This window comes from Aethalodelphis obliquidens, unplaced genomic scaffold, assembly GCF_003676395.1.
Source record: "Aethalodelphis obliquidens isolate GAN/ISIS:26980383/991018 unplaced genomic scaffold, ASM367639v1 scaffold13, whole genome shotgun sequence".
Taxonomy (NCBI): Eukaryota; Metazoa; Chordata; class Mammalia; order Artiodactyla; family Delphinidae; genus Aethalodelphis; species Aethalodelphis obliquidens.
In genome coordinates this window covers 30,589,624-30,596,729 of record NW_020837957.1, presented here as the reverse complement: position 1 = coordinate 30,596,729, position 7,106 = coordinate 30,589,624, and the positions used below count along the sequence as shown (strand labels likewise).

The window sequence follows — 7,106 nt, the reverse complement described above, 5'->3', positions numbered from 1 at the left end:
CCCAGAGAGAGCAGGATGGCCTCCCACCAGTACCACCAAATTGGTTCAGGTGTCCAGAGTGACGAGGACACACAGGCCCCAAAAGGGTCTGAGAGGGTCTGTTACTCACAAGCTGAGATTTTCTGGGAAGAGCAGGGCCTGAATGAAGGCAGGGGCCATTGGCTCTGGGGTTCATCTGGTTAAGGGCGGGGCTGGGCTGGAGCTCTCCTCGGCACCACAGGGGTTTCTGTGGTCTGAAGGAGAGAGGGAGTGCCCAGACTTTCTTACCCACTTTCCCAGAGGCGAGACAGAGGGGAAAGGGGGGGGGGGGGCTTGAAAGCCGTGGGCAGTCTAACATCAAAAACAGAGTCAGGCATGTCTACTGTCTATCTCCACTAGCATTCTAACTCCCACGAAGCCAGGAGCCCTATCACCTCGGTATCCTCCACGTCTAAAACAGCACCTGGCAAATCAGGAATGCACTAAACATATATTTTAATACAAATAAACTCACTGCAAAGTTCATAAACTCTTCATAACAATTGCGTATTCTACTGGATCACGCAGTGCCTACCATATGCTAGTGACTTCGTGAGGACTCAGGCATTCAAGACTATTAAATAAGACATCACTGCCCTCCAGGAGCTCCAAATCGTCTAGGAGACATCAACCTTTCCTGGGGTGGGGTGATGAGTGTCCTGCCAGGTGAACGGAAGGCCATCAGAGGAGGCCCAGGAAAAGCCTGGTTTGGCTATTGTGTTAGAGGTTCCCCATCACAGGGCCAGGGGAGGAGGAGGAAAACTACAGGGAAAGATGGCTGGAGAGAGATCTCCGCTTTCATTCTTAACAAGCCTTTATTGAGCGCCTTACTATGTGCTGAGTATTACACTGGGTCCTGGTGAAACTGTGGTTGCAGTGAAGTGAGGGAGACAGGTCTTAAAAGACCACACATTTGGCAATGGGCAGCCTGTTGAAATCATGGAGTAGATGAGATTGCCTGCCCACATCTCAAGAATTTCACAATGAAGGTGATGTTATTTCTCAGCAGTTGGAACAGAGAAACACTGGTTTGCCAGTTTCTAACACAATCTGCGTCAGAACGATAGTTGCTTTGTGGTAGTGTGTATGTATTTCCCTGTTGTTTTCATTTATTTGTTTTACTCTGTGTTTAGTGAGGAGAAAAATCAAGCCGAGAAAACAGAAAAAAGTTTCCTTTGTGGCACTATTAGCACTTGGAAGGGTCTCTGTCTCTTGTCTCTGTCTCTCTCTCCTTTGGAATATAAAAGCTATCTGAGAATAAAACACTGGGCTAGAATACTTTGTCTGTTGTTGTTTCAGATAAAATCCTGCTATATTTATGTGATTCTTAGTGCCCTTTGAAACATTAATTGGCCAGAAATTTCTTCAATGATAGCTTCATTACTTTTAAAAGGAACATTATACTTCTGGAATAGGCAGAACCAGGGTTCCTACTATTGGGATCATATTACCAAATACTTTGTCCTTAGCTCCAATTCTCCTTTTTCGTAAGATATTTTCCCACATCTTTGCCTGGTGAATTCTTATTCATTCTTCATGTCTGAATCCCACCCATCCTTCTGAGTCTGAGTTGAAGACCCCTCCTCTACTTCCCCTCCACCTATCATATTTACACACCTGTCAGGCTGCATTATAGTTGCTCATGCGTCTACAATCCTGGTAGGGTATGACTTTCATGAGAGGAGGGGATGTCTCTCTTCCATCTTTGAAAGTATCTCCGACTCTTAGCACAGTGACTGGCATACAAAAGGAACTCGATATTTGTAGAATAAATCGAAAATGAGTGAATGCATGGTCATAGTGTCAAAGTAAATAGACTGTGCTTTGTTTTTCTTGTTACCTCTACTCTGATTCCCACCAGTTTTTTTCACCCTTGAATATGTTGATACACATCAACATCAAGCAAGCAGATTACTACCCATGTCTTTACTTGAATCACATTCAGAGGAATGAAGAAAGCATGAATGGGCAAAGGAAAGAGTGGATTACTCCTAACGAAGCCCCACAGTTTCATACAGGGGAGTGAAAAGGGAGATGAAGTATATTGTCACATTTACAGTAACTTTTAACCTGTGAGTAACAGTAGTCCACAGTTACCATTTTGCTTGACTATATTATGAACAAAGAAAAAATGAATTTTAAAGTAATTATTACAGCTAATACACAATACTAAGTCGGGAAGTCACGTGGTAGGTAAATCTATATAGTGTCTATGTCCCAAACTGAAATGGGAGCCCACATGGTACATGATCCAGTCTGGCTAGAAATATATCATATTTCCACCTGAATATGTGACTGGGGTATATATTTTATTTATTATTCAGGTTAACACTCATCATTTTAAGCCTTAGTTTTTTTGTTTTTTGTTTTTTTGTTTTTTGCGGTACGCGGGCCTCTCACTGTTGTGGCCTCTCCCGTTGCGGAGCACAGGCTCCGGACGCGCAGGCTCAGCGGCCATGGCTCACGGGCCCAGCCGCTCCGCGGCATGTGGGATCTTCCTGGACCGGGGCACGAAGCCGTGTCCCCTGCATCAGCAGGCGGACCCTCAACCACTGCGCCACCAGGAAAGCCCAATACTCATTATTTTAAAAATAAAAATGTCACTTGACAACAGGGTATTATATATAACAATGCAGCTGTAGTAATTAATTCGAAGTTATGGGACTCAGATTTTCCACTGTGTAACTCATGATCATTTAAAAAGATTCTTTTCTTTTCTCTTTTCTTTTTCTGATACTTCAACATGTTGTTGACCCATGATTTAAGTTAAAAGATAGATTATGTTGAAGGGACGGGGGATTGATGGGAGAGAGGCCCAGGGAACTTTTTGTCACGATAGAAACATTCTATTTCTTGATTGGGGTGGTAGTTGCATGAGTTTATGCCATTTAACTTTTAAGAACTGTGCATTTTATTTTATGTATAATATATCTCAATTTTTTAAAAAGAGTATTGGTGGGAACAGAAAGTGTATAATATTTTTATAAGATTTCTTCATTTTTCTGAATTTGACCTGAGTATGCCCTCGACTTGAAAGCTGAAGGGAATTATTCTTGAAATAACTGAAATATTGAAACCTTGCTGCTGCTTGATTTTTATGTATAACAACAAATCTTGGCAAGAAAAAGCTGCAGGTTTCAAGTATCTTCAAATGGCACCAACTTGTCTCTCTGTGAGTAAGATGTTAATACAAATGAAGAAGACCATCCCTTCACTCAGGGCAAGTTGTTTTTCGCCTAAAAGCTCAGCCTACCATTGTCTGTTGATGTAAAAAAAAAAAAAAAAAAAGACCGATACAAGTACACCTCATTTTATACAAACTAAAGAGCAATTATTCAAATATTATTAATGCACTAGATGAGCTCACTATTACAAATAATTTTATGATGACTTTTCTGCTAGGTGAGGAATGTGTAATGACATAGACCATCTACCATTTGTACATCAATTCTTAGATGCACATAGTTTTTTACATTTTAACATCTCTGGAATTGAAAAGCTTTATACCATGGATGGTACCTTCTATTGGCCATTGGCCAGGCAGCAGAGAAGACTGATGTGGCTTGCACGTGCATTAATTTGGTTGTTTTCCTTGATGACTTGATTTCTGGTGAGATCATGAAAATAGCAGCATCAAAATTTGCAGAATGGCAGAATGGGTATCAGCAACTTGGAAAAAGTTCTAGAATTCTAGCATTAGTGGAGCATCTTTTTTTTTTAAGAAATACTGTCTCACTGATGCTTTCGTTGGAACAAAGGATGACAAAAACAGACACCAGTGAAAAAACAGACACCAGTGCCTCCGAGTTGATGTATGATTCACAGTCGACAGACACAGAATGTGAAGTTGTTTTAGGACTACTTTAGTTATTTTGGTTATATCTTCCTGTTTATGTGTGCACAAGAGTGATATTTGATAATGTACATCTACATAAGTCTAAAAAAGCTTTTTCAAGAAGTGTAAAATAGAAACTTCAAGTGATAAGAAAGTGAGCCACAGTACAATTGGCAGCATATTTTGTTTTGTTTTGCAGTGGTACATAAAATAATGACCCATCTTACAACTGATGGCGTCTTAGAATCTATTAAAGCTGATCTTTGCACTTTTTGCATGCTTGCTTTTCAGCCAGGGGGATGGTAGAAGAGCAGGCAAGAAAGCCTTGTCATCAAATAATATCTTAAATTTATAATAATAACAATACTTTGTACTGAGTGGCTACTAAGGGCAGCTGCTATGCGAAGTGCCTATGTATATCATTACACGTAATTCTCCCCAAAAAGCCTGAGAGAGAGTTGTTACTGAGCAGACCTTTATCCCTTCTGAGCCATTAAATAACATGTCCAAGTTAAGTTTGCAAAACCGAATCTGAACCTAGTTTTGAATGACCCCCAAAGTTCTTGATCTTTGTATAGTAGATTCTTCCCCTGCCTCTCCCCCCACCCCACCATCACCGTAAGTTCAAAGTGAAAGCTTACAGAAGGTGGAGAGAGAGAGAGATGAGAATCCGGGCATCATTCAGTTTCTGTTCAGGTTGTTCTTGAAGACAGCTTCATCCTTGATCTGGTGATACAGTTCTTCCTTCAATTATGTGCACAAAATACAATATATAATGACTTTTTTCCCAAAGTGATGCCCTTAAAAAAGCACATTAAGGGAATTTCCTGGTGGTGCAATGGTTAGGACTCGGAGCTTTCACTGCCAGGACAAAAACATATTAATAAGTGATTTGCAATTGTTAAAAAATATTTGTGTATTCAATCTCAGACAATCAGTACAATTTTATAAATCAAAAATTAAACTCTTTAGTCAAAATTGTGACTTGGAAAAACAAAACATGAAATGTGATTGGAAAATTATATTATTAAATATTTCTTCCAAAAGCACTAAGCATTTTTTTCCAGCAAAAGTGGAAGTGATTCAATAAAGTAACTTCAAGTTATATATAATGTATTTGAGGAGATACTCCTCAATGTTATTCTTATTTGTGGTGTCATGTAATTCCCTGGAGCAGCTATTTCCTAACTCAGTTCAACTATGGTTTGGAATTTTTTATCGCTTTCTATGATACCTAACTTTCTTATACTCAAGAAATTATTCAGGGGCATAATTTCTCTCATTTGATCAGTACTTTGGGTAGCATTTTAATAAAAGAAATCAAGGAAAAAACAAACCTACCTTTACTAAATACTAAATCTACACAGCCTTAAATGTTCACAGCAACAGATGGGGGTCCACAGGACCACACACTGGGAAGGGCTGTACCAACCTGGCTTGCTGACTCAGCCATCGCAAGTACACATTCTGCAAGAGGAAAGATTGCCTTTCAAATTCCCCAACCCCAGATCTCCAAGCATCACAGCATCTTAATTATTCACATGTAGAGAGGCCCAGGTACTGTGCTAGTCCCAACAGTACATAAGTAAATGACTGTGAGGGCCAGGAGGAAGCAGGCTCTCCGTGCAGCTCACAAGCAGCTAGCAGCAGTGATCATCAAAATGTTAAACACTAATGCAGCTTGGGCTCTGACCAATCTAACAAACATTAGGCATAAAGATCTATACTGGCTGCAGCAGTGTACCCTGGCTGAGTGTCACCCCAGGAATAGTAGCTTGAGTGACTAGTGCAGCTTTATAGGTTACAAATATAGTTTGAAATACATTATGTCACTTAATCCTCAAAAATTATGTTATGTAGGCATTACTATCATTCTAACTTATAGGTTAGAAAATTGAGGCTTACGGAAGTTAAGTAATTTGCCATAGCTCACACAACTAGTAAGGGAAAGAGCCTAGATAAACTACCTACAGCTGCTTAACACAACCAGTTTGTTTTATTCTGTGGTTTCTCTTTCATTCTTAGGGCTAATTATAAGGACATGAAACTCACTAACGTTGACTTTTTTTAAGCTGTTCTATCTATTGAGAAATTAGAAAATAAAAAGTGACAAAAAATGTTGCTTCGGTACTTCAGCTTCATGTTATTCAAGTCACTCAGTTACCAGCAGTTCTTATTAAATGACTTTTTTCTTGGCCTATGGAAATGTTAACGACTAGTACAAGAAATACGTGCATAAGACACTTTCAGTGATATTTTTGTGAGGCTCTTTTTCACTGCTCTCATCTTCTGCTACTGTCAGCATGTTAATCTGTATCGAAAAATATGAACCAAATAGCTAACTTCCTGGATGAAATTTATGCTACAGGTTTAATCTTAGAAAGCAAGGCATGAAGTCATTGAGTCTTTTATAGGAGGATTAAAAATTCACTTACCCTAGAAAGAAAAGGCTGTGGTTCAGAAGACTTCCACATAAACTATGTAGATACTCCACCCTCACAGAGGCGAAGCCTGTCTCCTGATTCCTTGAGTGTAGGCTGTGCATAGTGATTTCCATCCAAAGAGGGCAGAATGGGGGAGGCCGGTGTGCAGGGAGTAACTTTACAGTGGAGAAACGTGACAAATAATATTTCATCCGGGTGATCAAGGTCAAAATCAAAAGTGATAAGTCGGGCTTCTCTGGTGGCCCAGTGGTTGAGAATCTGCCTGCCAATGCAGGGGACACGGGTTCGATCCCTGGTCTGGGAAGATCCCACATGCCGCGGAGCAACTAAGCCCATGCACCACAGCTACTGAGCCTGTGCTCGAGAGCCCATGAGACACTACTGAGCCTGCGTGCCACAACTACTGAAGCCCACACGCCTGGAGCCCATGTTCCACAACGAGAGAAGCCACCGCAGTGAGAAGCCTGCAAAGAAGAGTAGGCCCTGCTCGCTGCAACTAGAGGAAGCCCGCGCGCAGCAACAAAGACCCAACACAGCCAAAAATAAATAAATAAAATAAATAAATGTATTTAAAAAAAAGTGATAAGTCACATTAATGGTATGTACCTTTGACATGATGTGATTAACATGGCATTCTGCAAGATGGTTTTTCAGAGACTCGCAGATCTTCCCGGTCTGCCAGCTTTCCAAATAAAGTCCTACTCCTTGCCTCAACACCTTGTCTCCGATTCACTGGTCTATCGTGCGGCCAGCAGAGGGAGCTTGGACTCAGTAACAAATTCGGCTTAGCCAGCCAGGAGCCTTGCTGC

The 7,106-nt window shown here is 40.7% G+C and overlaps 1 long non-coding RNA gene across 1 annotated transcript; it reads right to left on the bottom strand.

Annotated features, from left to right (window-relative positions):
* Positions 1-2,546: 2,546 nt before the first annotated feature.
* On the bottom strand, positions 2,547-6,608 carry LOC113624516 (uncharacterized). Its single transcript, XR_003434369.1, has 3 exons — positions 6,289-6,608; positions 5,195-5,320; positions 2,547-4,714 (listed from the first exon to the last, which is right to left on the bottom strand). It is a non-coding gene; the product is annotated as an uncharacterized LOC113624516 (long non-coding RNA).
* Between the last annotated feature and the right edge of the window lie 498 nt (positions 6,609-7,106).